The sequence below is a fragment of the Pseudopipra pipra genome, chromosome 7 (genome assembly GCF_036250125.1).
Source record: "Pseudopipra pipra isolate bDixPip1 chromosome 7, bDixPip1.hap1, whole genome shotgun sequence".
NCBI lineage: Eukaryota > Metazoa > Chordata > Aves > Passeriformes > Pipridae > Pseudopipra > Pseudopipra pipra.
In genome coordinates, this window is record NC_087555.1 from 9,129,032 (window position 1) to 9,156,765 (window position 27,734).

At 37.6% G+C, this 27,734-nt stretch overlaps 1 long non-coding RNA gene across 1 annotated transcript in view; it reads right to left on the reverse strand.

Annotated features, from left to right (window-relative positions):
• Positions 1 to 27,734, reverse strand: part of LOC135417603 (uncharacterized) — a 300,927-nt gene that overhangs the window by 64,809 nt on the left and 208,384 nt on the right. The window lies entirely within an intron of this gene.

A 27,734-nucleotide genomic window follows, 5' to 3' on the forward strand; every position in this document is an offset into this window, starting at 1 on the left:
AAACAGCCAGACAACTTGGCTTGGCCCACTGCCAACGCAGGTATTTTTAATCTGCAATTTATTTCTGTCTGTCAAAGGTGAAGAGCATTAAGCAATTAATTATTTGAAGTGATTTAAGAGACAGCTGGAAGCCAGTGAGACTTCAAAAAGTAGCCGATTATTATTAATTCATGTGGTATTCATTACTGTGTCATTAATGATGCTGCTTTCAATGATATTTGATACAGAATACAACACTGTTGGAATTTCTTTGTAATTTAGTGACTGCTTAAGAATATTTCCTGAAGTCTGATTAGTACATGATGATTTTAAGCTAACATTGGACACTTTGTATGATGTCAGGAGTACTGTGCACCAGAGTACTCTTCCTCAGCAAACATGGACAAATTCAGTCTCCAGCTATGACCTGACAAAATGCCTCCCTACCCTCTCCAACTCTAATATCAAATGCTACATCAGTAACCAAAGACTTTGCCTATAAAACTTAGATCAGGAAGCACCCTTCTGTTTCAGTCCATAAAACTTGTGCATGCTGACATCTAACATGTCAACAAAGTCCCTGGGCAAGCAAATGGTGATCCCAAGAGGATCCTTCAGCTGCAGATGTCTACAATAAAGGTACTATTACCTTACTGCACTATACACTGTCAGCATTAACTTTGCATCACAGGCTTTTGTGAGATATTTATGCATCTGTTACATGTTGGAGCCATTTTAACAATTCACCTCTTCACAGTCCCACAGGCATTTGTTTACTGTATAAACTACATTCCCCTTCCTGCTAATATATTATGTTCCATTAAGTTAAAGTTCATATACTCACTAATAGAAACCAGATTTTTGAATCTAAACACAATGAATACATAGTACAGTTCCTGGTAGGGTCTTAAAGATTAGAGAAATACGGCTCTATTTTAAAATTAAAGAGCTCCAAAGAAAATTTCCTGCTCTTGGGTCTGATCCCGTGAAATGCACCATATCCAGACACTTGAGGGCTCTCACTACCTCCCAGTATTAATAACAAAATTTATCTAAGCAGATAGCTCTGCAAGCAGCATCCAAACAGTATCTGGAGAGTAGAAGTTGTCCACAAAGCTTGCCTGACCACAGGGCTTCTCAGACCACCTGACCTCTCAGACATTGTTATACAAATGCTCTGTGGTTGGGCTATGCCAGGCTTGCCTATTTTATTTCTTAATTCTTCAGGTTAGCTATAAAGGAGAGTATTAGTCACTGATAAACACACCATTGTGGTTCCCCTGTCATAGATCAGAGTCAGTTGTGCCCCTAAAGATAGATAATTGGACAAAAAAAGATGGATAAAGAGCTCCTGCGTGATAAAGGACACTCTGTCACACACTGTTGTGTAGTTCACAGTTTGAAATGTACAGGAACTTTATTTTTCCTGGAAAGGTGACAAAAACTGAATTTCAAATCATTTGAAAATAATAAGCCTCTTAATTTTAAAAAGCTCCAAATAAGCTCCAAAATGCTCCCCTAATGTGACTTGGACCTGTCCCTGTCAAAAAAATTACAAAGATGTCTGCATACATCTCTCACATATCCTCACCAAAATGCAAAAGCCTCTGCAGTCTCTCCACGTTTCCCAATTGATCATGGAGAACGGAAGCATCCAAGTTCAGAGAGACCGCATTCCTGATGTATTTCTAGCTAATCAAAAAACTAAAGTTCCTGGGAATCACTCAAGTACATTACCTGCCATTTTAAAATATTTAGACAAATTGAAAAGATTCTATTAAATATATTCCTTTATATCATCCCCCTCTTGAAGAGGAACTAGGTTAAATATGTGTAAGATACACCATTATGAACACCACCATGTTTCTTCTGGAATATATAACTACTTTCACCAGTCGACCTGTGTGAAAAGTTTCCAGGAATCCTTTTTTTTTTTGGGGGGGGGGATGGGGGTGGGGTGTGGAAATGGAAGGATTATCTCCTTGCTGATTACTAAAATGACAGGATCAATAAAATATTTGACAAAAAATATTTCAGGTCCAAAGTGGAGTTTCTGAGTTGGTGGTATGATTAGAAGAAACCTACCAAGCACATACATAAGTCTCACATTCAGAGTCGGATCAGAAAAAATGAATTATAGAAGTAAAATAAGTAGTGGTTTTTTTGGATCTATCATATCTTTTAGGATACAAATGTCTTCCATCTGAAAACCTGCTGGATGAACTTAGAAAACTTAAGATCAAACATGGTTTTCTTCTACGTGTTCCAAAGAGTTTTAGAGAGAAAATATTTTTTCCATCTCCAATCATTAAGTGAAACATTAAACAGGAACAGATTACAGATGTACAAATTCATCAGTAGTACCATTCTTATTCAAACTTACTTTCACTGCCATTCTCACAGACCACAGAATAGTATCAATGGATGCCCTGATCCTTCTCCCAGAGGTCTTTCTATTGAATTTTAACTAGGACAAAACTAAGCAGTGGGGGGAAGAAAGCAGTAAAATGGGAGCAGAAAGAAGATAGGCAGCGACTGTGACAGAGATAAGAATAGATGGTCATAGGCTAATATGGTGCATAATTTAATGGCTTTCTTGAAATGGTGAATTCCTTTTGGGGGCAGACCAAGTATCTGCATAATAACTTTCTGTGATGTTGGAAGTGACAAGCACCTTAAAATATGTATGGAATATTAGAGGAATGAAGAAAAAGTGAAAAAAAAAATGCAAGTCTGCTTATTATGCCCCAGTAGTTTTTCTTTTATTTTAAGCAGACTGTATCTGACTGAATTCTTACTGTCTGAAGGCAAAAGGAATAGTCCCGCCTTGACCACATTTCACTTTTAGTACCACAAGATCTGGGTAGCCTAAATCTTAAGGCTTCACAAACATTTCAGATTGTACATATTACCTGTGGTACAGTTCATAAAGCACAGAAATCATTGGCAGCCTGCTAAAGTATTCCAGATTTTTTTCCATTACACAAATATGGTGCACTGCTCAACCAAGATTAAGGAGCATGTAGTTAAGTGTTCACTCATCAAGCTTGGTGTTCCAAATGCTTGTCTTGTGCAAAGTTAGTTTTTTTCCTTGAAATAGTTAATATTTGATAGCTTCCTCCCATGAATAAATCAATAGGCTATAGCTCTAAAATGACATGGTGCAAAATCTAACTCTGAAGGCAGATGAGCACCTACAAAATTCTGCACAGCAGATTATAAGACTTTAAAAGATATGGCATCAATCAAATCTGGATCAGTCCTTCAGACACAGTTTAAGTCAAGTCTGTTCCCCTTATATTCCGTCTTAAATTATGCTGCACAACACAAGGGCATATGGTTTGGCAAGTGTTCAAAAATGACATGGTAGGTGCTATGGAAAGGGGAAAAGGAAATTTTTTAGGCCTTAGTGTTTATCTAAAACTGTGAATTGGGACCTTAGTATGATGAAAGACCCAAGAATATGTTTGTATACAGGTTTGTGTTTGTTTTTTGGATAAGAAAGTCACATGTTTCAAAACAGACAGGTGCTTAAGTAATGCAGAAGAGAGGCCTTCAATAGTTCCATACTTGTACTCTCTTTGTACAAACTGGCACTACTTTAGAAATTCACCTCTCACTCCTCTGTATTGTACAGTATTGTACAGGATCATAGTTTGGTCTTTCATTTTCATAACTTTCCTGTTTTCTTTGGGATATCTTTTTTGAGATCTTTATATAGCCCCAAAGCATATTACTGTGATATAAAAGTTGCCTGTAATAACTGCAGACTGTCTAGCCATCCTATTTCATTTCCAGAATAGTAAGATGGAAGGAAGCCCAACATGTATCACAGGTTAATAGATTGGAAATTTAGAGAAAATAAAATGCTTGCAGCTTTATCCCAGGGAATTATCTTTCCAGGAGCATTTTTGGCAGTTTAAGTACTACAAGTTCATTATTTACTGCTGTAACACAAATTAGCATGCTGGGGTGCTCAAGAGGTACCTGCACAGAGAGGTAGTTGGGATTTCATATAACTAAATAAAGTCTATTCAACATGGGTATCCACCTGCTCCAGCATGAAGTCCCTCATGGGCTGCAGGTGGATTCCTGCTGCACTGTGAACCTCCATGGGCTGCAGGGACACAGCTGCCTCACTGTGAGGCTGCAGGGGAACCTCAGCTCTGGCACCTGAAGCACCTTCTCCTTCCTCACCAACTCTGATGTGTGCAGAGTCATTTCCCTCACATGTTCTCACTCCTCTCTCCTGGCTGCCACTGCAGTAGTTATCCCAGATCCACGTTAAATGCATTATCCCAGAGGCACTGCCACCATTGCTGACATGCTTGCCATTGTCCAGCAGCAGATCCACCTTGGAGTTGGCTGGCATTGGCTCCACTGGACATAGGAGAAGCTTCAAGCAGCTTCTCACAGAGACCACCCCTGTAAGACTCCACTACCAAAATCTTACCGTGCAAACCCAATACAAAATCTGGTCACCTTCACTTTTGACCCTGCATCACAAGCAGTGATCTAAACTCCAACTAGATTCCTAGTTATTCTACTCATTGAGTGTAAATGAATTTTTTACACTCTTCTGCTACAAAGAGGCTGCAGCAGAGTTCTAATAAAGTTGGTGAATAGGCCTTTAGAACTAGCAGAAACATCTGGAAATTCAAATTCATAACTTAAAGCTTTTTGAAAACATCTGAAGGAACAAACTAAGGAGAAGTGGGTGGCACCAGCACATATGTAAATTCCATCAAAAGCATTTCTGCTTTCCAAATACATGAAATACTCAATATCAGAAACTGTTAATTAAGAGACAAATGCTTACTTTACCCACAGAAGGTGGATTCCCTCCTCTGTGACCCGACAAGTAATTCGTTAATGTGCAAAGCACATGGGGGATTGTTTTGTGAACTGCATGCACTTAGTGCTTTTTTCACCCACACTATGACCCTGCTTTCCCCTCACAGTGGAGTGTATTTCTTCATTCAGCTTCCAGATTAGGAATGGGATTTCACACCGGTACAATAACAAGTCCAGAGAATCAGTGGAGTTATGCTGGCGTGCAGAGGTAAAATCAAAATCTGTTCTATTTTTTAACCCATATAGTATTAGCCTTTATCTTATCTTTGCATAGAGCAATCAGGTTGTCAGTGGGTACATTAAAGTAGATGGGTAATAAAACTGTTCACAATATCTCTCTGGAAAATTCATATTTGTGTTTGGAAAAGGAAATTCTTTTAACCTACAGCTTCAAGCTTGGGAGAAAAGATCTTTCTCAGTTTAAAGTTTACAGGATCCTATTTACCCCCTGGTGTTTTTCAGTTCCCGATGTTACCACAGGATTATGGGTGGGAGGAATGCTTGTAGTGGAGTTTCATCTACAAAAAAAATGGACCTTACTGTGCTGATGGATGAATTTTAAACTTTCAACTTTCAGGTCTGATTTTATATTGCCTAAGAGGGAATACTGCTTTGAAGATAATACAAATCTTCCTGCCCTTGGTCTTTTAGGATCCCATCATTCATACTCAGAGTCTTCCTGCATGCTGTAACATTTCAGTCTTAAAGAAGAAATACTAAAGGAAAATGTTCCTCCTTTTTTTCCTTTTTTTTTTTTAAATATTAACAGAGACCTTAATATTAAAAGAAAAAAAACCAAACAAAAAAACCAAACAAACCAACCACCATCAAGTGCCAAGTGAAAGGATGAGAGGAAATGGCCTTAAATTGTGCTAGAGGAGGTTTAGATTGGATATGAGGAAAAATTCCTTCACTGAAAGGATTGTCGCTTTAACAGGCTTACCAGGGCAGTGGTGGGAGTCACTATGCCTGGAGGTCTTTGAGGATGTGTAGATGTGGCACTTAGGGACATGGTTTAGTGGTGAACTTGGCAATTCTGAGTTAACAGTCGGACTTGGCGATCTTAAAGATCTTTTCCAACTGAAATGATTCTATGCTTCTATGACTTATTTTTACCAAAATCTGCTTTTTTTCCCCCCCTGAGACTTCATGTTCTTGAGACTCCATTTTTACAAAGCAAGCCTCAGGATTCTTGCCTCAGCTTGTGGGTGATGGCAAACCCAGAAGGTGAATTAGCAAGCACTGAGGAGAGGGTGGCAGGAGCCTTCAGGTATTTGAGAGGGAACAGGTCCCTCGTCCTGGCAAACCAAACACCTGCAATGAGAAACAGCTCTTGACAAAATCATTGGTGCTCTTAAGGTGAGAGGAAAAGATCTTTTTATCTTTGAGCTTGGGCAGAAGAGAAGTAAGCAACCAGTTCTAGAGTGTAAATGGTCCTGGGGAGCTGCTCAGGTAGCCTGTGAGGAAGGTGACACTGGCATCAAAGTTAGGTTGTTTGCCACAGTGGTTATAAAATCTCATGAAAAATGTTAGTGAAGTGCTGACTTTGCTGTAATACCTGTGGCTGCTTGGTCTCACAAACAGTCTAATGTTTCGAGGTTTATTACAAGACACATATTTATTAAACAAGTAGGATAGAGATGTGTGTGTTTCCTATAATTAGAATTATCAAGAATTTCCATTAAAATATTTCTGGTTTAGTCCTCTTCTGTTTAGTACCTCTTTAGTACCTCTTCTGTTTAGCAGTTCTTACTGACACTAGAAATGTGTGCTATAAATAGGTCTGCATATCATACTAGACATTTCCACCAGCTATGGAGCATCCTTTTAGCACTTCCTGTAACTGTGTATTTTCAGAATATATTCAATGCCTTTTAAATGAAAAATAGCAACTTCTTACCTGAACAGTATCCAATGTTTAATGTACTATGGACAAATCCTTAGCTGTAGCAACTGACTATTCTCATCCACAAAAATGGAGTAATGACAATTTACAACAGCTACAGATGAGAATAAATTTTAGATCTATGCCTAAATTTTAAGTGTAGATAATATAAGTAGTTTTACATTAAATTTTGAATATCATTTGTATGCAGGACTCTCAAAATATACGGGAAGCTTTGGAATGGGATGGACACTTAAGGAATAATTTTACTTGAGATTTACTGATTGAGAAACTGGCTGTTATTTGCCTGGCTATTTATACAGCGCTTGAAGGGGAGCTGAGTTTACTTTTGGAGAGCTGAAACGTCTCTGCAAACACTTGCCCTGAAAAGGACTGGTTTAATTTTGCAAGAAAAGTAATTTCACCTTTTTCATTACTCACATCTGTATGGTTGGGTTAGGGATACTCATAAAGTACAACATCACCATCCTGATCTTCCCTGGGCAAGGAAAATTAGAACAGATTGGTGTCACCCACTCAAACAGATGTTTACAGCAACTGAGCCTTAAGATGCAGGCAGACCAGCTCTACTCAGAGACCTTGTAAGGCAGTCAAAGGTACTGCAGTTGCTCTGAGACCTCTTTAGTTCTTTTATAACCTCACTAAGCTGTTTCAGCAGTCATACTTCATCAAATCAAATAGTTCCTTGTTTTCAAAGCGTTTCTGGCTACCTTGGAGGAACATTGTCCAATTTTAACCGTATTGTGTGCTACCTTTTCAGTGTCTTTGCTGGGAGTCTGCTCCAGACAGCTGACAGAATTGCCAGATAGGATTCTGGAGAGTTGTACCAACCATTCTGCAGTGCAAAGAGGCAATATAATTTCCTCTGCTAATACTGCATCTGTATATATTAACAGGAGATTTTATAGAACACAAGCAGATGAACAGATCAGGCAGATTTAGGCTAATGAAAAATAAATTGTTCTAGTAAGTGACCTATCCTTGCCTAAAGGTTTATCTCTCAGATAACAAATTCAGACTTTTAATGGTTCTCACAATTCTGTGTGAAATTTTTTTTTGTCGTTTGTAATGGGTTTGGGGTTTTTTGTTTGTTTGTTTGTTTTAGTTTGATTACATTGTTCAAAAGTTAATCCCTTACTAACTACTGTCTGGATTAATTGAATGATTCTTAGATGTATCTCCGCTTAACTCCATCAGCAGGAAAACTATTCATTTCCATTTGACCCTTCTGAAGACAGAAAACCTTGTAAGCCCAGACAACCAGTCACTGAGAAACAGCAAATATTAAATACTTATGCAGTTGCCTTATCACAGTAATTCTTTAATAGTGGTGATATTTCTTATTATTTTAGTGGATTGTATAATTGTTTAATGACATGGGTTTTATCCCTTATTCATTATCCCTTATTTATATACTATGAAATTTGTACTACTCAAGAAAACACTTTCACTGAAAACTGATGGGACTGTCTGGAACAGAAAGGATTCTTTCTGCTGCAGTGAGGGAGTTGCTCTTGGGACAAATGATTAGGTCAAATGTAACTATGAAAACCTACCATGACCTGCTTTCATGTCTGGTCCTTTCTCTCAGAAATCCAAACCCGGGCCATGAGGCACTCAGGTTTGCTGAGAAATAGATCAAAAGAGAAATGTCTACTTTTCCAATGAATTCTTCACTTGTTTTGTATGGATTTCTTAACATATTATTGATAATAAACTTCTTTGAGAAAAAAGTTATTTAAAACTCAAGAAAAACCCAGCAACCTGCAAGGCTCCAACATTACACAAGTAAAAGGGAATCCTTTTTTTAAGATTGAGAAAAAAACATGAAAGATATTTCAGGTAGTTTGAAAGATTATGAGAAACAGGTACAGATATACAGGAATCACACAATTCTTCAGGGCAATTTTGCTGCTTTTCATCGGGACTGGGAAGAGAAGGGTCTCCACCCCGACTGAAGCATTTCAAAAGGGATTTTTACCAAGGGGGAGAGCAGGAGTGTGCTTAGCAGACAAGCTTTAAATGGTGCATGCAGTCATCTGAGCCTCCAAGTCCTGTAAGCAGTTCTCATCCTTTCGACTTTTCACAGCCTTAAATCCCTATTTTAGCCTGCTGCCTGGGGGTTCTCCAGGCACACAGCCTCCAGACTAGGAAATCTTGGAGAAATTGTAATCTGGTTGTACTGCCCCTTTTTGTCTTTTGTGGTCAGATGTGACAATAATTTAGAAGACAATACATCAGGATTCCCCTCTATTCAACCACAGTAAATCCTATTCCTGATGCCAGGTAAAGCCTGCATAACAATAGCACAGAAATACCCACTATGGTTTCTATTACCTGACTTCAAGTAGAAAACAATTTTTCTCCCTGATCTTTTTTATTCTCAGTTTACAGTCATTTACAGCTTAGTTATTCATGCTAGGCTAGACTGAATTATTTACCTTTTTCCAGGAGTCCCTCTTTCTTTTTTTTTCTTTTTTTTTTTAATAGTCTCACCTGAAATAATTAGAAAATAGCATAGGAGAACTGTAAAAACAGTATTTAAAATTAGGTGGATTGAATTTATGCCTTGTTCTAGAATAGTATGTATTATTGTAACATGCAATTATATTGGTTAAAAAAAACCCTAAACTCCCCTCGGGTTACAGATTGATTTCATAGTTGTTTTGTAAGCTATTGCTCTGCTTCCTGGGGTATCTCTCAGGCTGAGTTCAGCACGGAATCCATTATATATTACACATTCAGACAGATGAAAGGTATTATGGCAAGCTTAACTTTCCTTCTGTTGAGTGAATAATGATTTATAATTATTCCTTTTATGATGTTGAAGTTAGCTGGGCATATGCCTACCAACTCATTTCCTTTTGTTCCTGGAGGTGTTGCTTTTTAACAGCAGTTGTTCTAGACATCTCTCAGTCAGTAGATTTAAATGAGAGCTGTGAGCACACTGTTGCTGGTCACAGCTCTCATCTAGAGATTTTTGTATGTGATTTACAGTCTGTTGTACTCTATTTATTACCTGAGTTAAAGCAAAAGCATCAACACAAAGAGACAGTCATGAATTACTCTCTATTCCTTGCTGGGGCACTCAAATGAGAACTAAAACAGAACAAAGAAAAGGAAAGAAATGTAAATTCAGATGAACGTTTAGAAAGAAACAAAAAAGTTATAGCCATAAAAGTTACACATTATCTTCATTTATTTTTAATGTTAGTGAATCATTTCACTGTTTAAGAGACAGGTCCCCAGCAGATATGAAGCCACATTGCTTTATATCACCAGAACATCACCTGGTGTACTGCAAATGATGGGAAATAAAAGGTAAATGAGCACAAACAGATATGCAGATACAGGCAGAACTTTAGTGAGTATTAGCAAACAGTCCTCCTCGATCTCTGGTTTTCCTTATTTCACTTCTTCCCTACCTTCTGTGAACTGTAGTCAGATTTCTCTCTAAAGTACTTTAATGTCTCTTGTCAGCAGTAATTTCTGCAATTGTCAAGAGCCTAGTTACTCCTCTCCTCCTTCTGTTTTTGGTGTTCCTCAAAATGTGTCTCCAAGTGTCTGCTTTTCTGCTGGATGTAAGTAATTTTTGGTCTCTGCAGTAGAAATATTTTGCCATAGTACATACGTCCTGGCCTTATTAAGAAGTAATCTATTTTATCTCTTTTCTCACTTTCACTAACAGTAACAAGTGGAGAAAAATGAACAGAACATTTATGGGCAAGATTATATTTTCAGAAAAATGCTGAGATAATTACGCAGAGATTTCACACTTGTGAAGAACTACTGAAAACACCAACTTTATGCAGTTTTCACTTACTGCAACTAATACAAACCCCAAATGATTTCTTTGGAAAATAAAGGTCACAAATAGATCAAGGAAAAACAGAGTTTAACGCTAAAGTCAGGATTATTAGTTCTTGCTCTGGAATCCTGGCTCCAGTGTGAGTTCAGTTCATTCTTCCTGTAAGCCTTTCTAAAGATGAGAAGATATCTAAGAATAGATTCCTTCATGAGAGACAGAACCCTAAAATTATTCTGAGTTTTCAAGGTACCCTCCACGTTGTGGAAATAATGGAAAAAACATAGTGATGAAAAGATAGAAAGAATATTCCTAAAAAAGCTTTCATTCAAGACTATTATTCTACAAAGGAGTAAAGTACCATCACTTCACCTATTAAAAAATGAGGCAGGGAGGTGAGCAGCACCTTCTCTTTGCATGACCCAATGTTGCAAAAGACCTTTAGAGTGTGAAAGGCAGATCGTGCTGCTGGAGCAAAGTACTACACACTGGAAGTAGCAAGAGCCTCTGTAAGGTGAGGGTGATGTAATAGTGTGAGAAGGAAAAGCCCTGGTGACTCTGACTCCAGTGTATGTGACTGCTCTTCTGTGCATTTCTGTTAAAATGTTAGTTGTTTGTTTTGACCGCGCTTTCTTATTTCAAACAAAGGATATCAACAGCTTTACATTCCAAAGCTTTGCCTTGGTCTGTGAACAAATAAATTGTACTACACTTAGCACATTGAAAATTCATAGAATTTGTGAAGGCACAGGCTTAAGGCATGCTTCCCATTACTCACTGCATACTTACACGAGTTCTCTCAGCCCGGCTACAGCCGTTGGCTGCACTCAGGTCAACAGCATCACATAATAATGTTGAACTGCATTAACTGCATAAATAAGAGATTTTAACAGTGGGCTCCATTTGAAGAATGGGTCAGCAGCGTCAAGTTAAGGGCAAAATTATCCTCAGACCTTCACGGCACATCTACATTTCTATAATCCAGCTTCCTAATGTACTCAGAAAAAAAACCCAGAGCTGCTGTGCTGGTATGAGACAAGTAATGAACAACTCTACCTTGAAAGTAGATCTGATTAATTTTTTCCTTCCCAAATAAAACATCAATAGCCTTTTTTTTTTTTCTTTTCAGAAGAAAACAAATTTCTACTCCTGTTTTTTGCTCTAAACCCATTCTTCTGTGCTGATAATGTTGTAGGCATTATTAATTTTGAGTGAGATACTTCAGGCAGCCTAGAATGACAGGAAATAACAGCTGTGGAGTTATAACTGAATTATAGCTGTCCTAAGATAGATGTCCAACTATTCTTATTCATCCCACCAAAAATGCTGATGCAGAAGTGAAGCCCTTTTAAGGCCCCTGAGATGCCTTTAAGTGTGACCCTTTTGAGCCATCTTTTTCACTGCTCAAAAATCTTCTGATTTGAAAGTGGAATGCGACACACCTCTTTTATGCAGTACCTCGTGGGTTCAAGAAAGAAGTGATAATTGACAATATTACCTCAAATATTGTGTGCATAGCCTGAGAATATCTCTCCCAATGACTCATAATATAAAACACTATGTAGAGGATGGAAAACAAAAAATGCTCCTAAAATCAGATACTGATATTAACGGTGTGATTCTGACTCAGCTGAAACAAATTCACTCCACTGACTTCACCTCAAAGCCTTCTTCAAAAGACAAATTTTTTCATCTTGTTAAAAAAAGGAAAAAGTAACACAACTAGAAATATGACAGGATTTTTCAATTCAATACTGACTCTGATTATAACCAGTACTTTGATTGCAGAACCAAACTGCTTACTCCAAGGCAATCCACAAGAATGGCAAGCAACACTTTTATGGTTCATATCCTGTTCATCCACCATTATTTTAACACTTAATATGTTGCTTGGATATAAAATACAGGGAAAACAGTATCAGTTCTCTCTCTCTCTCTCTCTGTCATTCTTCTTTGTCAATGTTTAACCTCTCTGAAACCAAACCTAGTGTGTCAGTGAACTACACAGAAGAGAGCCTTCCCTAGATTTTGCTCTCTGGAGACTGAGCAACATGTTCCTTATATTTTTTTCTGAAAATACTTCTTCAGGAGGTTGAGCGTGGTCTTAAGAATCACTCAGCTGAGAGAGACTGACTCACATGTCCCAGGAGACACCCTCAGAAGGAACTAAAGAGACAGGTGTTTTCCATCTTCAGTGAGTGTTAGCTTAACACTCTCCCATTCACAGGCTGCAAACTGCAGCCCTTCCTTATCTTTTTGTGCTCTGGGTAGGAATTTTAGCAGGCAGATGTAGCAGCCTGTTAGTTTGCATCACTGTACTTGAACTCTTCCACCTGCCTCCATCCTGCAGCCTTGGGCTCTGAGTTTTGCTCCTGGCACCACCAGATACTTCATGAGGGATGAGCTGGGTGAGTGAGAAACACATTTGGCTTTGCCATAGCCACACATCAGCTGTGGCTGTGAGACAAGAATGGATGTGAAGTTTCATTTAGCAATGTGGCTGAAACTGAGAACCAGCAAGATCTTCTACTCTTGTATTAAGGGATTGTATGGACAAAAGCACAAAGTATGCAAGTAATTCCCTTTCCTTAGGGGGTGGAGGTCATTAACAGCTATTTCTGAGTCTGTAATAAAGCTGTTTATGTTCACCCTCTGGCTAGCACCGTTCCAGAGCTGTCCTCAATCCTTCAGCACCAGACACGATCCAATGCTTTAATGAATGAGGGGATGCTCTCACACCTAGGAAGGTAAGGTATCATAGGCAAGGCAGAGTTCATAACAAATTGAGTTAAAATACATTTTCACGGGTCTCCTTTATCTTAACAGCTGAGCACAATCTGCTGAAGCAAGGAATAGCTTTTTAACACATACTGTTGTGTTAATCTGCTATTAAAATAACATCCACAATCTCCTCAGGAATTATGACCTCTTGCTTGTAGTAGAATACATATCTGCTGAACATATAAAACATATGTTTAATGATGAGCTATAAAAATCTTTTGATTTTCAAAGTGCATAAACAGGACTCCATATGATTTACACCTTCACAGATGTAATTTTGTACCTGAGTTAATAACATGTTAAAAAGGCATTATTTAACCACATTTTTCTCTAATTTGCTCACACAGACAAATACATGGTGAAATTTTATAAATATGCAATGATTAATATTAGAGCCCTGTGAAAAATTCTGGTCCAAACCCATATTTTACCAATATAGTAATTTAGTAATTCACAATACACTTTCAAACCACTAATTCGTTTTATAGATCAAGCATAAATAATGTTGCTGTGTCTTGAGCAGGACTTTAAATCTGAGACTGGAGGCACCCTTTAAAAGGTCAGAAAATAACTCTCATAACAGTACTACTCCTGTTTGGGAAGGCAGAATATTTCCTCTCTTCCAGTGACCAAGAAGTAGTTTCATAGTAATTTACAGTATTTCAGGAGTGCAGAAAGTAAGGGGAACCCAAAGAAAAATTACATGCTTGTGTCCCACTGGTCATAAAGAGAGGACACTGGCTAAAAAGAAGAGAACTGAATGTATGGCAGCTATTGAATGGAAAGGAAGAAGGAAGAACTTTGCAATTCCTTGCTGTACCTTTCTGTGTCATTAATCATTTAACTTTGTAGGAAAACCATCCCTGCAACTGCTGAGGGTAAGGAAATTAGGAAAGGTTTGCTAATTAATAAGATACTTTTGGACTTAATGAGATACCTTGGACTAAACTCTGTAAATACTTTCACATCCTTGAGTAATTTTTTTACATTTGAAACAATACCCTCAAATTCAGACTTTTTAGATCCTTCTGCAGCATTTAGGGAAATAGTTGTTGAAGCAAAAAGTGAATACAGAATAACTTATTTCCCTTATAATTTCTTGAAAAGTATGGACAGAGTGAGTTTATTGATGTCACAGAAGTTTTTTTATTATGGTTTTTTGAACCATTTTATGAAGCTTAACTTGGTTTTGCTATTGTAGTGTGGGCTTAGCTAATAACTACTGTAGAGTTCCTCAGTTCTGAAGCAGAAGAGAAAAACCCAGGCTGAGACTTCTATGTACACAACTCAGAATTACAGCTCACATCAACCAAAATCAGAAAAGAGGAGTGTGTAGGAAACAGTACACAAAATTCAGGCAGACTAGTAGGTGGCATAACAGGAAAATCAGAGAACAGAGAAATGTATGCCTGTATTTATCTGCAAAGGATAACAGAGAATTAATTTAGACAAAATTTAACTGTAAATGCAGTGCGATTATTGCCAAAAAATGTTAAGTTACATTTTAATGGTTTTTTTGTGGACATTATCTGCAAGGTTATATAAATGCATGAGAGTTTTCAGATTTGGACCTAGATTTAGATTTAGAGGCAGCCCAGAAACACTGAAAAGGCTGGGTAGAGAAAATAAAATATGTGTCTTTGTTGGAAGATGAAAAATGCAGAGTACACGGAGTTCTGAAAACTGCTTTAGTTTCATGCAGTCTTTATTGCCTGCCAACACCCCCTTTGCCATGTCCTCACTGCCCCAAAATCCCCACAACAAATGAAACACTCAGGATAAGGATAACCCTGTCTGTCAAAGCAGTTTTCTGCAGGGTTGGTCTTGTGCTGTTTGGGACTGTCAGTGCCACTTGTAGTGATGATTTTGGCCTGGAATATGGGTACCGGCCCTCCAGTTTGTCTGACAGACATCAGTTTCCCAAGCTCAGCAAACTCTGAATCAAGCCAAGTTCCAACACAGAATTTTTAAAATTGCCTCTCAATTACTGTAGTTATGCTAAGAATAGAGAAGAGCAGCAAAACATCATTGCTAATGAAAAGTCATTGAACTAGTAAGACAGATAGATGCTTTTAATTCAGCGACTTGAGATGCCAGAAGATTCTCTGATCGAGGCATCTGGGAATTAAAATCTTCCTGAGCATAATTAAAGTGTTTGTCTGCCCTAACCTATAAAAGGTTTATCCACAATGCCAGTTATCATCTAATGAGAAAGGATATCTGCCAAAGAGAACAGTAGTCTATTTTTCTTCTGTATCTTTGCGAAGATGATCATCACAAGGACTTGGAACAAATACAAATAATCAACCTCCTATTATTATAATTGTTTGTATAAAGGGGTTGCAGTTTAAGACTCGTGATATAAATCAACAGTCTATTTATGCTGTTAGTTATCAGGTGTACAATTATGCACATTTATTCCCTTGAGTAATTGACCTTAGCTTTAAGTGGATGCCCTCTCCATCATGTTTACTCTGCTATTCTTTCTCATCCTCTAAACAAAATAAGAGATCTATAAATCAGTGGCATCAGAATGGCTTCAGAAAGACACCAGGCTGTTCTTCAGTCTTCCTGCTTTCCAGACTACCCAGTTACAGACTGGGGGGTGACCCCTTGAGGACTATTTCATTTTACTCCATTCTGTCATTGCTATGCCACCCTTCTTAACTGCCAGGGATGGGTGATTTTTAGGATTACCTGGCCAAGTCCCAGATGCAGTTTCTGCAACAGGAGGTGTAATAGGCCCACTGTGATTACCTAAACCAAGAGAACTTTATGATACATGAGCAGGTCAGCTTTAGTACAGGTGGCAGGATAAGCTTAAACAACATGCTATGCAAATAGAGAAATGCTTATGTGGGTACATAGAGAGAGCAGGCAGGGCTTATAAGTACCCAATGGCAGACAGAAATCAATCACAGAGATGTTAAAGAACAACAAAAATATTTTTAAAATATTATTTTACATTGCAGTTGAGAGGTAGCATACCATGTAAGCTTTAAGACAGCAGACCTTTTCCTATGATTAAAAAATGAAAAAATCCTCTGTAAAATTTCATTATTGTAATACTTGTGTCATTGCCACATTCAGGACAACTGGTCTTTGACTCGTGCAGCCTGATGACTGACTGAACACAACCATAGCTATTGGTTTGCCAGAATCAAGTTCTTGAAATGCTAGACAAGACACTGAAAAGTGAAACCTTCTGACACTTTCTCAGATAAGACACTGTACTGAAGATGATGCAGCCTCAAAAAGGTTATTGGTTCTCCACATTTTCAAAAGCTTCCTTTCTCTCTCCCTCTCTTTCTCACTTTCAGTTTCAAGGCCAAAAACTTTTTTGCAGGTCATTTTACCGACTATTTAAATGTGACAGACAGGAGTTTGGGCAAGTAGGAAAGAGCTCAAGCTGTTTCTTAACATAATTATCATGAGAAATTGAAATTAGAATCCTATTATAATAACTCTATTTTCCTTTTTTGTGTAATATTTATATAAACCTTTATTTATGCTGTCAGTTTGGGAATCGTGTTTTCTGGTATTCTCTACCCACCTGCAAGCTTATTTTAAAAACTTCTGCTTCCTACCAGTGGCAAAACATTAACTTTTTTGTTTCTATTTAATCTGTTGAATTACTCTCTTGAGAAAAGGCACATAAGTAAGAATAAAGCAGAAGAATGCAGCATATTCAGCAGATGTGAGATGAGTCTATCCAGGTTGAAAGGATTCACTTCAAAGCCTTAAAAAAAAAATCTGCCCTATAAGCTAGTGAAGCCTGACCTTAGAAAGCTGATCTTGGCTTAGGAAACATTAAAAAGGAAAAGAAGAGGGGAAAAAAAAAGAAAACTGAAAAAGAAAATCCCAAAACTTTTTCAAGACCTCATTTCCTCCTTCTTAGGTCTAAGCCCTCAAATGAAATAGATCTATATATTTTCCATCTGTCAAAAGTTACCCCTCCTAAATCAAAGGTTTCTCTCCTACTCCAAACAGTCCCTGCTAAGCACCTACACTACAAGTGTCACTTAATTTCTGCAATTCACTCTCTTGGGCAAGGCTCTTTCAGCCTTTATAGCAATTAGGCACATCCCAGGCAGTCTCTTGATTCATTTTCTGCTGGGGTTCATAATCCCATCTATCAACAGTAACCACCTGCACTTGAAAAAAAACAACCCTTGCTTCAGCAGTGGCCTGGCCAGTCCTTGTTCTCCTATACTGTAACCAGGCAAAATGGTAATATCAGAAGAGCTGCCAAAGGCCTGCTTATAATAAACATGATTATGTCCTTCCCACAGAGAGTCCATATGCTTTTGATCTGCCTGAGCCCAAGCAGCTCTGTGTTTCTCTTGCAGTAATTTTGCAGCTTTAAGGATACTATGACTGTAAGAACATCCATCAAATGAAGTCATGACATAGGGCTGTGTTCTATAGCTAATGTCTTAGGGAGCAAATAGACAGACATGGTTGAAACTGAGACATCTAAATATTGCAGTTGTTATGTATTGAGATCCATAAAAAAAAAAAAAAAAAGAAAGAAAAAACCTCACAAAATCAAACACAACGCTTAAGAGTCAAGTCCAAAACCATAAGCCATGCTGGGCTGGCTGTGAAGGGAACCACACCTCACCTTTAGTTTTCAGTATTAATGGTACCTATCTGCATGTCATCCTGTGCCTGAGTTCTGTGTAGAAGCACCTCGATCCTGAAAGGCCATAGAGAAGCTCAGCTCCATCTCAGGTTTCACCCCAGCCAATTTGAAGATGCTTGTGTTTAAGACTAAACCCTCCTAGGGGTCACATCTTAGGGAATATTCTTACATAAAGTTCCCATATGAAAGTTTACCAAGCTAGTTCTACAGTAAATATAAGCCTGCTTGATTTTGGTGTCATGTGGAGACAACCAGAAATTGCTGCTCACATTTTGTTCCTGCAGAGAATCTAATAAGGTGCCTGTGGGATGTACATGTAACAATTTTATGGCATCAAACCACATAGACTGTCTCTTAGTTGCCTTGCAACTCCCTCTGAATGTCTGTTTTTATATGTTAATTTATATATTTTACATTTGTTAATATTTATATTGTATATATGATATTCTTATTTTATTTTCCATAATCCATATAAAGACTCTAAGTAACTTCATCAACAACTACAGTGACTATACCTACTGTCTAATTTACTGTCTGCTCTTATTCCAGTGCTGCCACATCAATCTTCCCATCGTATGTCTAGGCTTAACTCGAGTTTCTATGTAATTTTCCTAGCCTGAAGATCTTTTCATTTACTCCTTCAAATAGTTCTTCTAAACCTGATCTCCTCAAGTGACCCCTTCTTGTTTGCGTCACTTTCCAATTTAGGATATTCAAATGCTTTGATTATTATAAAAGTTTTGTCCTTCAGAAAGTCAGATGGGTTTGGTAACGTTGTATCACAAAGTGGTGCCAAATCCCAAGGGTTCAAGCTTGACTTCTTCAAGGGACAAGGTAATGATGTTGAAAATGATTCCATTGTGCCATCTAAGTATTACACTTATTAATCAATCCTCAGAGCATGCTAGGAATGCTAAAATCTGCTAATACTTATACTTTAATTAACATTACTGAATTCATACATTGCCTTCAAACTAAAATAAATTTAAAGCTTCCCTAATATTGTCGGATTTTTGCTGTTCACTAAAAGCCATATTTGCAAAAGCACATATTGCATCATCAATTATATTATGAATGTCTTTTAAAAGCAGGAGTGATACGTGTCCTCTGTTTATGCCCTGCTCGATATAAGCATTTCCACTGACATCTGTGGGCATCAGGTCTCATTGCCATTCTGTAAACACGGATTAAGCAAAAATTAGCACAACTGATATGCTCCAAAGAGGGATGACTAATGGTACCTAAACAAGGCAAAAGTCTAGCTCACAGCACAGGCTGAGTGTTCTACCCCTGGCAGGGCCAGCCCCAGTGTCTCCCTCTGTGGAAACGCTGTACTGGATGTCATCCCCCCTCCAGGTCCTTCACCCATGGAAGTGCTTTGGGCTACCTTCCCATTTTCCTAAACTCACTGATTCTGCAAGGCGGGAGACCTGGCCTGATATAATCTCTGATTTTTTAAGAAAAATGGCGTTTGTAACTAAGAGCAACATCTCTGACAAAAGACTTCTGACCACCACCTGGAAAATGCAAATTACTCCAACCAATTAAAGATTTAAATTTCCCAAACAAACACAGATGGTATTTTCATAACATCAGAAGTGAATGTTCAGAACTCATGGTCAGAAATTAATAGATCATTTCGACTGAAGGAAAAAATAAATACAACAAAAAACTTCCACAAATAGAAATCGTGAATATAAAATTTCACTACAAATGATTAATATTTGGCAAAATAATGAGCAAGTGAATCATCGTCTTTTCATCAGGTGTGTCAGGCAGCCTTAATAGTAACCTGTCAAAACAACATTAGAAAATAAGTGAAAAATGAGATCATATTTAAGTTGTTCAGAGAGGGATACATTACAAAGTCATTACAGTCTTCCTAGGAGCAGGTGCTAGCAGCTCCAGGATTTCAATATTCAGCTAAAAGAAAAGACTACATATGGAAAGAGTCATTCCCTGTGGCATATGATATCCACAAAAGGACAAATATTTCAATCACACAGACACACACACACACAATTAATAGCAGATTTATGCTGACTAATTTAAAATATACTTTGAGATATCTTGAAATTTCTCTCCACATTTTCAGCATCATACTCAGATATACCTAGAACTTAATCTTCTGAATGCTCTTCTCTCCATTTCTCCTCTCTACTGAGGCTGAAAAAAGTCTCTCAGTATCTTGTGACTTCAAGAAAACAACATCCTGGTTGCCAGACTGGAAAGTACACTATGACTCCTGCTCTTTCAGGTAATTTAGGGATCTGAGAATCACAGACTTAAATGTTTCATGAAAAATCCTTTAGTCCCACAAATGCAATAATGTCCTTAAACTGAAGTTCATCACAGGTCATTTTCTGTGGAATTTAGCTCTGGCAGAGGTGAATTCAATATTGGAATGAAAGTGAAAGGTGCTTTTTTTTAAAGGTCAGTCTGGAATTAGCACTTTTCCTTCTATACATGTGAACAGCTGCAATTAAGACTACTTTATTATGTAGCTAAATAATTGTACCCACGTATGAGAGATCTCATCATCAGAGAGATAATAATTGCACCCATAGGTATATGCAGCTGTAATTTTACAGTCAAACCGTGGCCTGCCTAAAACTCAGCCCTGGTGAAAATGCAGCAGGCAGCTGCCTTCCCTGCTGTGCAAATGTTCCTCACCAAAAATATTTTGTCAAAAAGAAATTACTGTTATGTAAGAATTACTAAAGCCTTTGAGCAGCATCCTGGGGAGGCCATAGGACACAGCACTGCATTTAAAGTAATTCCTACACAAATATGTCATTTATTAGGAACAATTAGAAACCTGCCATTAGTCATACCAGCAGTGCACTTGCTTCCATGGCTAATGGCTTCAAAGTAGAGCAGCTTCTACACCTCCAGGGAGATTATTCCATTCTATATGGATACACCTCAAAATGGAATAGTTCCCTGAAAGAAGGATGTATGAAACAGAACTTTGTGATTTTTTGCACTTTTAGAGGCCAAGAAAACACTTACAAAAGCCTGCCATGTGCTCACAAAATCCCCCTGAAAACTTTATTACCAAGTTTCCCGTTCTCTTCTTAAAAGGGCAATTTCTGCCAGCCAAAATAAATTATAAAAAAATATGTATTTGGACATAAGAATACATATTATTACCCAAAATACACAACTGAGGTAAACTCAACGTGCTTCTGACTTTTTCTACCATTTGCACATAGGTTTAGGCTGATTAGCAAAGTATACCTAGCCATGCACAAGGACCCTTATTTTTAATTCCATGTCTTCCACCTGTCAAACAGGTGGATTTTTCAGGGAGCAAGCAAAGTTTGCCATGTCTGCACCTCAGGGCTTAAAGCTATGAATGCAACAGCACTTCTGATTCAGGACTGGGACCGACGTTACTTTTTTTCCTCTAGACTCTAAAATATACCTTTTACACACAGAAAGCCAGCCCACGGTGAAATGTGGTAAGTAATCACTGATTTGGAAAACAGCCACTCGAAATGACTTTGCCACTACTCACTGGCTGAGTCACCGAGGTGGGCGAGTCAATGTAATTTTGCAAACATGTATTATGCTGTGGGCTCACCACGAATTTTTTTTTTTAATTTATTTTCCTGGTTTTATGGAATTAGGACACAGTTCAGGGACAAAATGTCTCATCTAGAGTAGGAGAGGGAAAGGAAAGTGAGAGAAATCCATGATGGAAGATTTGTAAGAAGAAAAAACTGGAATCTGCAAAAGAAATTACCCCTTTAGAAAGTAACTTAGAAATAATGGTTATGGTAACCCACTACAGAGGAAGCAACGTTTCCCGAAAAAACTGAATAAGAAGAAACAACAAAAGATGAATGTGAAAGGTATGGGAAAATTAGTAAGAGTACCTTGCTGGTTTCCCTAATTCTGATGCAATTCTAATGGAATTTGAAGTGGAGAGAAGATAATCTCTGTCTTCTGAGACTCATCTGTCTGGGTGCTCCTATGCATGTGCTCATGCACTTTTTACAGAGATAATCAGTATGTTTCAGATTTTAAAAAAGACAAATCTGATTGAAAATATTTGATCAGTATTTTTTTCAGTATGAAGCTACTGAATTGCAAAAGCATTCAATTTCTGAAGGTAAGGAAAATAAATTTGGCTAGATTTCTGATTTAACTGAATAAAAAAATGCATTTTTATCTTTATTCAGAAATTCTGCAGTTTCCCACTTACAGGATTTTGCTCCAAACCACATCAATAGATCAAAGATCAACCTTTCAAATACCTAAGCAATGGTAATATAAAATACTTTTTGACACACTCTGATTTCATTTCCCTACATACCCGATATCTTTGATCAGAACGTTGCCTCTGTGCTAGCATTTCCATTATGCATCAAGTTTTAGAGGAAAAACCCTTGCCTTGCCTTTTGGGGCAGGAATTATGGGTGAAATCCAGATGTAGGCAAGCAGGTAAATCAAACACTGGAACAGGCTGCTGATGCCCCAGGCCTGTCAGTGTTTAGGAGGTATTTGGACAATCCCCTTAACAACATGCTTTACTTGGTCAGCCTTGAAGTGATCAAAGGCAGTTGGACTGGATGATTGTTGTAGGTCCCTTCCAACAGAAATAGTCTATTCTATTCCATTCTGTCTGTCTGATGCAAGAACACAACAGAAGAAACAGAAACAATGCAAAAGCAAACGACCGGGAACAGAAATCATCCTTAGATAAGGGACAAAATTTCTATTGGAAAGAAAATTATGATGGAGAATTCTAGAGCCAAAGTAGAACCAAGACACTTCTCTTTGAAAACTTGGTTACACTGAGTATCAGAAAAAGCAGAAAGATGAACTGCATTCCTTCCTTTTAGAAATGGTTGCAAAATAAATATAAAAAGTGCTCTATTAGATTGAGCCATAACCTGTACTTGAATCATACATGAAATCTGAATTGAGCTATCCTATCTCTAGCAAAAAGAAATTTCTTCTTAATTGGCTGTGTTCTCCTATTCAATTTGTCTTCATCCAGCCTGTTTGTGAACTATATGTACCTAGTAGGTGATGATTTGCCAAAGCTTCTGAAGGAAAAAAAGAAACAAATTTTGTGTCAGCAAAATTCTTAGATAAACATGTAATGATGGAATTGATTCCCTAAAGATTTTGCTCTTGTCCCTGGCATTAGGATCCAGGTTAACATATTTCAGCCATACTCAGGGCAAAGCAAATCTATGACCCTTTCATGAGGTGCTGCAATAATTGCTGATATGATGGTATTTCATCCCTGTGAGACTTAATTTGCACCTCAGTGTTTCTCAATTAGTAGATGTTACAAATTCCGAAAACACACACACACACCATTATTCTCAACAAATAATAGGATATATCACCTGCTTCTGGAAAAAAAAGTCTGAAAATAAAACCACTGTCTGAGACACATGCTGGATAGTATCCAGGAAAACTATATCAAGCTCTTTCTGTAAGGAAAAAGAGTCATGCATTAAGGGTCTTGTTTCTTTCATCATTCACCACTTTTACTCATACAACAGCACATACATATACAAGCATCCAGCTCACAGTAGTTTTCCATGCTATAAGAATGGGGCTGGGAATCAAGCATAATGGCTAATAGTAGAGGTGACAACTATGTAAAAATATGGAGATGTAGCTTATTTCTCAGATTGTACATTTCAAAGCTCATTTATCAAACATTTCAGAAAATAAAAATACAGAATCGTTCTAGTATACTCTTCACAACTTGGGAATTTAAGGCAAGAGATCACACAAACAATGGAGATGTCAAAGCTGGGGGCTCTCACTGCAGAGACATTAGATGATATCAAGGTAGAAGAGTGGTTTATTTAATTCAAAGCTGTTGTTTTGTTTTGGGTTTTTTAATACGCTTTCATGCAGCTGCATAACACCTGAAAAAATCTGCAAAGCCTGTCAGCTTTATACTAGTGCTGTATTTTGTCACATTGTCAATCTGCAAGTATATTGTAATTGTCAAAATGACATTGTTGAACCTGCCATGTGACACAATAACCTTGGCTTTTGCATATGCTGCTGTCGATTCAGGAGTGAGGCAGCTGGCTTGATCTGGCTTTTATAAACTTCCTCAGTCCTCACAATTTACTGTTACTCAGCATCAGTCCTGTAAGAAGTAACATTCCAGTGACTGAACCCATTTATCTAAGAACCTTCCCTTGACAGATCTCATAATTTATATCCATAAGGTGTCCTTCAAAATGGATTAAGATTGATGGTTGAACAAGAACTGTGCTTTAATAGCCATTGCATTACAGGCTTTTTCTTTAGGCAAATCCAGACTCTGATCTCAATTAAGCAAAGCTTATCTAAATTCCCCTCAGCACAAACACAGTACAGGTGCACGAGCTGGTACCTCAGACACCAGGGCAAGCGTGGGTTACACTGACACTGGAGGCTGAAAGCAGTCCATACACTGCATATCCTTATGTACAACCAAACAGTGCACAGGCTGTTATGAAGAAGGATTCTTTTTTTCCTTGAATTTCTGACTTCTACAGGATTTTAAAGTCTGGATTTAAACCTACCAGCTTAACTTTGGTGAATGGCAAAATCTATGCACTTCTCCCAGATGATTGTCATTTGGGGCAAGTGTGCTCTTCCTATACCAGTAGTTGTTCAGAGAAGACTGTTTTTCGGGAGTTTTTTTTGCATCATGAATTTGGAACTAAGGCCATATCCTGGTAGTTAAGGAACAGTAAGTGTGAGCTCAATTTTCCATTTCTTTACCAGGTTCCCAACTCTTTGCTACACTTACAAAATGGTATGTCCCCCAACACATGTTCTCTATCTAGATCTCCAAAATTATCAATCAATAATTATTCTTAAGTCTTGAAAGATGTATCAGAATTAACACTAGAAAGTGTTTCTGCATAGCTATTTCCAGGGTGTGAACCACTGAAAATTAAAATGATAATCAATTTAGTTGAAAATTCAATGTACAGGGAGTGATCCAGAGTGAATTGTTTGTAAAAAACATCTCTCCATTGAGTACATAGGAAGACTGTAGAGCTTCCTGTCTTATTTTAGATACTTTCAAGTTAAGGATTGCGAGTAATAGTAATTATTTTCAATTTGTCAATGGGACAATGAACTGCAACGACGAAACAATTTGCTTGGGCTCATTTCTAACTCATCACCTGAAGTACTAGGAATTTAACATTCAATTCATGAAGGACTAGACTGTAGTGCATAAAACTTGATCATAGTGGTGGACTTATTTTTAAGAGCATTTCTTTATCTGTTTTGACAATTTTTTGTATGAATCTCTTGCAATAATGACACTATCTTGTCCTGATCTTCCTTTCCACCTTAAAAATGTTAGGTATATGTGGAAACAGATGAGAGTAAAGCTAGCAGCCCTGGTATGACTGTCAGGCCCTGCAGTATAGAGGGTGATGGTCAGTTCTTGATTCCTCAGAGCAAATGCTTTGCTGCTCACACAGACCTTGAGTTAGTGAAGTTTCAGAATTACTCAGGCTGCCTCTTTCTCTATAGGGTTTCATCAAATGAGTAAAAGGATGAGTAAAGAATTCAAGTACCATTAAGCAGGATTCACTGAAGCTGTTCTTTGTATGTACACTCTGGTGTTCTGGTACTGTTTCATTCCAGATGAGCAACTAAAAGAGATCCTAAAAAGGTACTTTTATGTATGCGCTGAAGTGGGTATTGAAAAACATCTACAATGCACAGTAACTTTTCCTCCTATTTGCTGTATTAGCTGATATCTAAACAGGTCTGGGAAAGAGGAGAACTGATGGTTCCACTGGTTTCAGAAACAACTGTCCCAACTGAAGCACAGCTTCACTGAGATGCCCTCACTTTCATGGTCATCTGCAGGAAAGCAAATCAAATGTTAATATAACAGATTATAGTCTATGCTTCACTTAAAAAATGGGGACATGTCTCAGTTGGGAGAATTTAATTAAAGCAGCCTTCCAGCAAGATAATTATACACCTTTTTTTTTTTTTTCCACTGGGCCTTTCTAGTCCTTAAACTTCAGTTAATAATAGCACAATAATCAAAGATTTCTACATTTTTAGCCAACTAGCAATATGGTGAACCTGAAGAATATCTGACTACTGCAGCTCTCAAAACTTGAAGTAAAGTTGACTGTTAGATTCATTCATCTTACTGAAAATGAGTTCTATTTCTAACTGAATTATAATACTACCACGTGTACAATAACTGCTCACTCTTCTGATGCCTTCATCCACCTGTCTGATTATATATTTATTTATTTGACAAAGGGTATATGTAGCATTACTGTAATTTGCTGATGGAAAAGCAATCACATGAAAGTGAAGAAGGGAGACTGGTCTTTAATAGGGACAGATAAATTTGGGTTCTTCCATTTTTATTCAATATCCTAGGCTGTATATTACTTATTCATGCATTTGGGGTATGTAACCTGAAAGTTAATGGGGAAACTTAAAGCTGATGTGATATATTTACATACAAAATATTAGGGTTGCTTACTTTCTTACTTGGTAGAAGATTTCATTATCCACCAATTAAAACTCAGATGTTCCAACACCTTACTTAGACAATAAATTTCATTAGATTTTTTTTCCTATAGAAAAAAAAAGCAAAATAATGTCTGTATGTACACTAAGACAGCAATAATTAGCACTTTTTCTTTGTGCATCAGATAGCTTATGGAATCTATTCCTAACACATGAAGATGGTTTTGGAAAGGTATAACTACTCCAGTTGCCACAGAGAGATATAGATCTAATCTAATTTCACAGATGTGAAATCAGAAATATGTCTTAAGAGAATAAATTTCATAATGCCCTTGAGCAGAAGATGGTTATTGTCAGAATTATCTCCCATACCAGAGGAAGAGCAATAATGACAGAGTGGTTTAAGACTTCCCTTTATCACACATGAAGATATACAAATTAGGATTGGCTGGATCTCTAATAAATAAACTGTTGCTTGAGGCAACCAACCTTCAATCATCCATAAGATCATGAGCATTTCATTTAAGCTAAAAAAACAACATCTAAGCTCCTAAGGGAAAAGATTGCTTTTCTTTATGGCTGGGCTGCAACCTGTAATGCTCCTACAAATAAACCCCACATTTTTCTCTAGTATAGTCATTAATTACAATTGGAAGGAGAAAACCCCACAATGTTTCAGTCCTGTCATCTCTCCATATTTCTTGGATTCCCATTTTTCTGCCACTTTCTTTCACTGGAGTTCTCATCAACAACAACCATCATGGACTTCACCTTGTGGAACTACAGCCTCCTTCAATTTTTTGTGGATGTTTGTGGTCACAGATGACATTTGAGGATAACCAAGGGCCACCACATAGTTGAGAGGAGAAAGCAAAAAAATAAGACAGGTTAGACTATGGCACTAACACAAAACTGTTTGCAAAGGCACAGAAATAACAATAGGGTGTGGACTCAACTTTGTGCATGCTGCATTCAACAGCCTGTCTTCTTTTCCTGTTCAATCAGATGCCATGTCTGCATCAGGAGATGGTGTTGAATGAATGCTCAGATATTTTATGTGTCACAAGTCTATGCTTCTTTTGAAACACACGATTTCCTTATCAAAAAGAATAAAAATCCTTACTCCTTTTAGGAAAGTATATTATAAAATCTCATTTGACATGCATTGTTCTATAAGCTAGCAATGACTGCTGCTTAAATTACCTAAAAAAAAAATCAAAGAATGTAATACCTGTTAGCCTTACATAAATAGTATTTCTGTTCTTAGTGACACA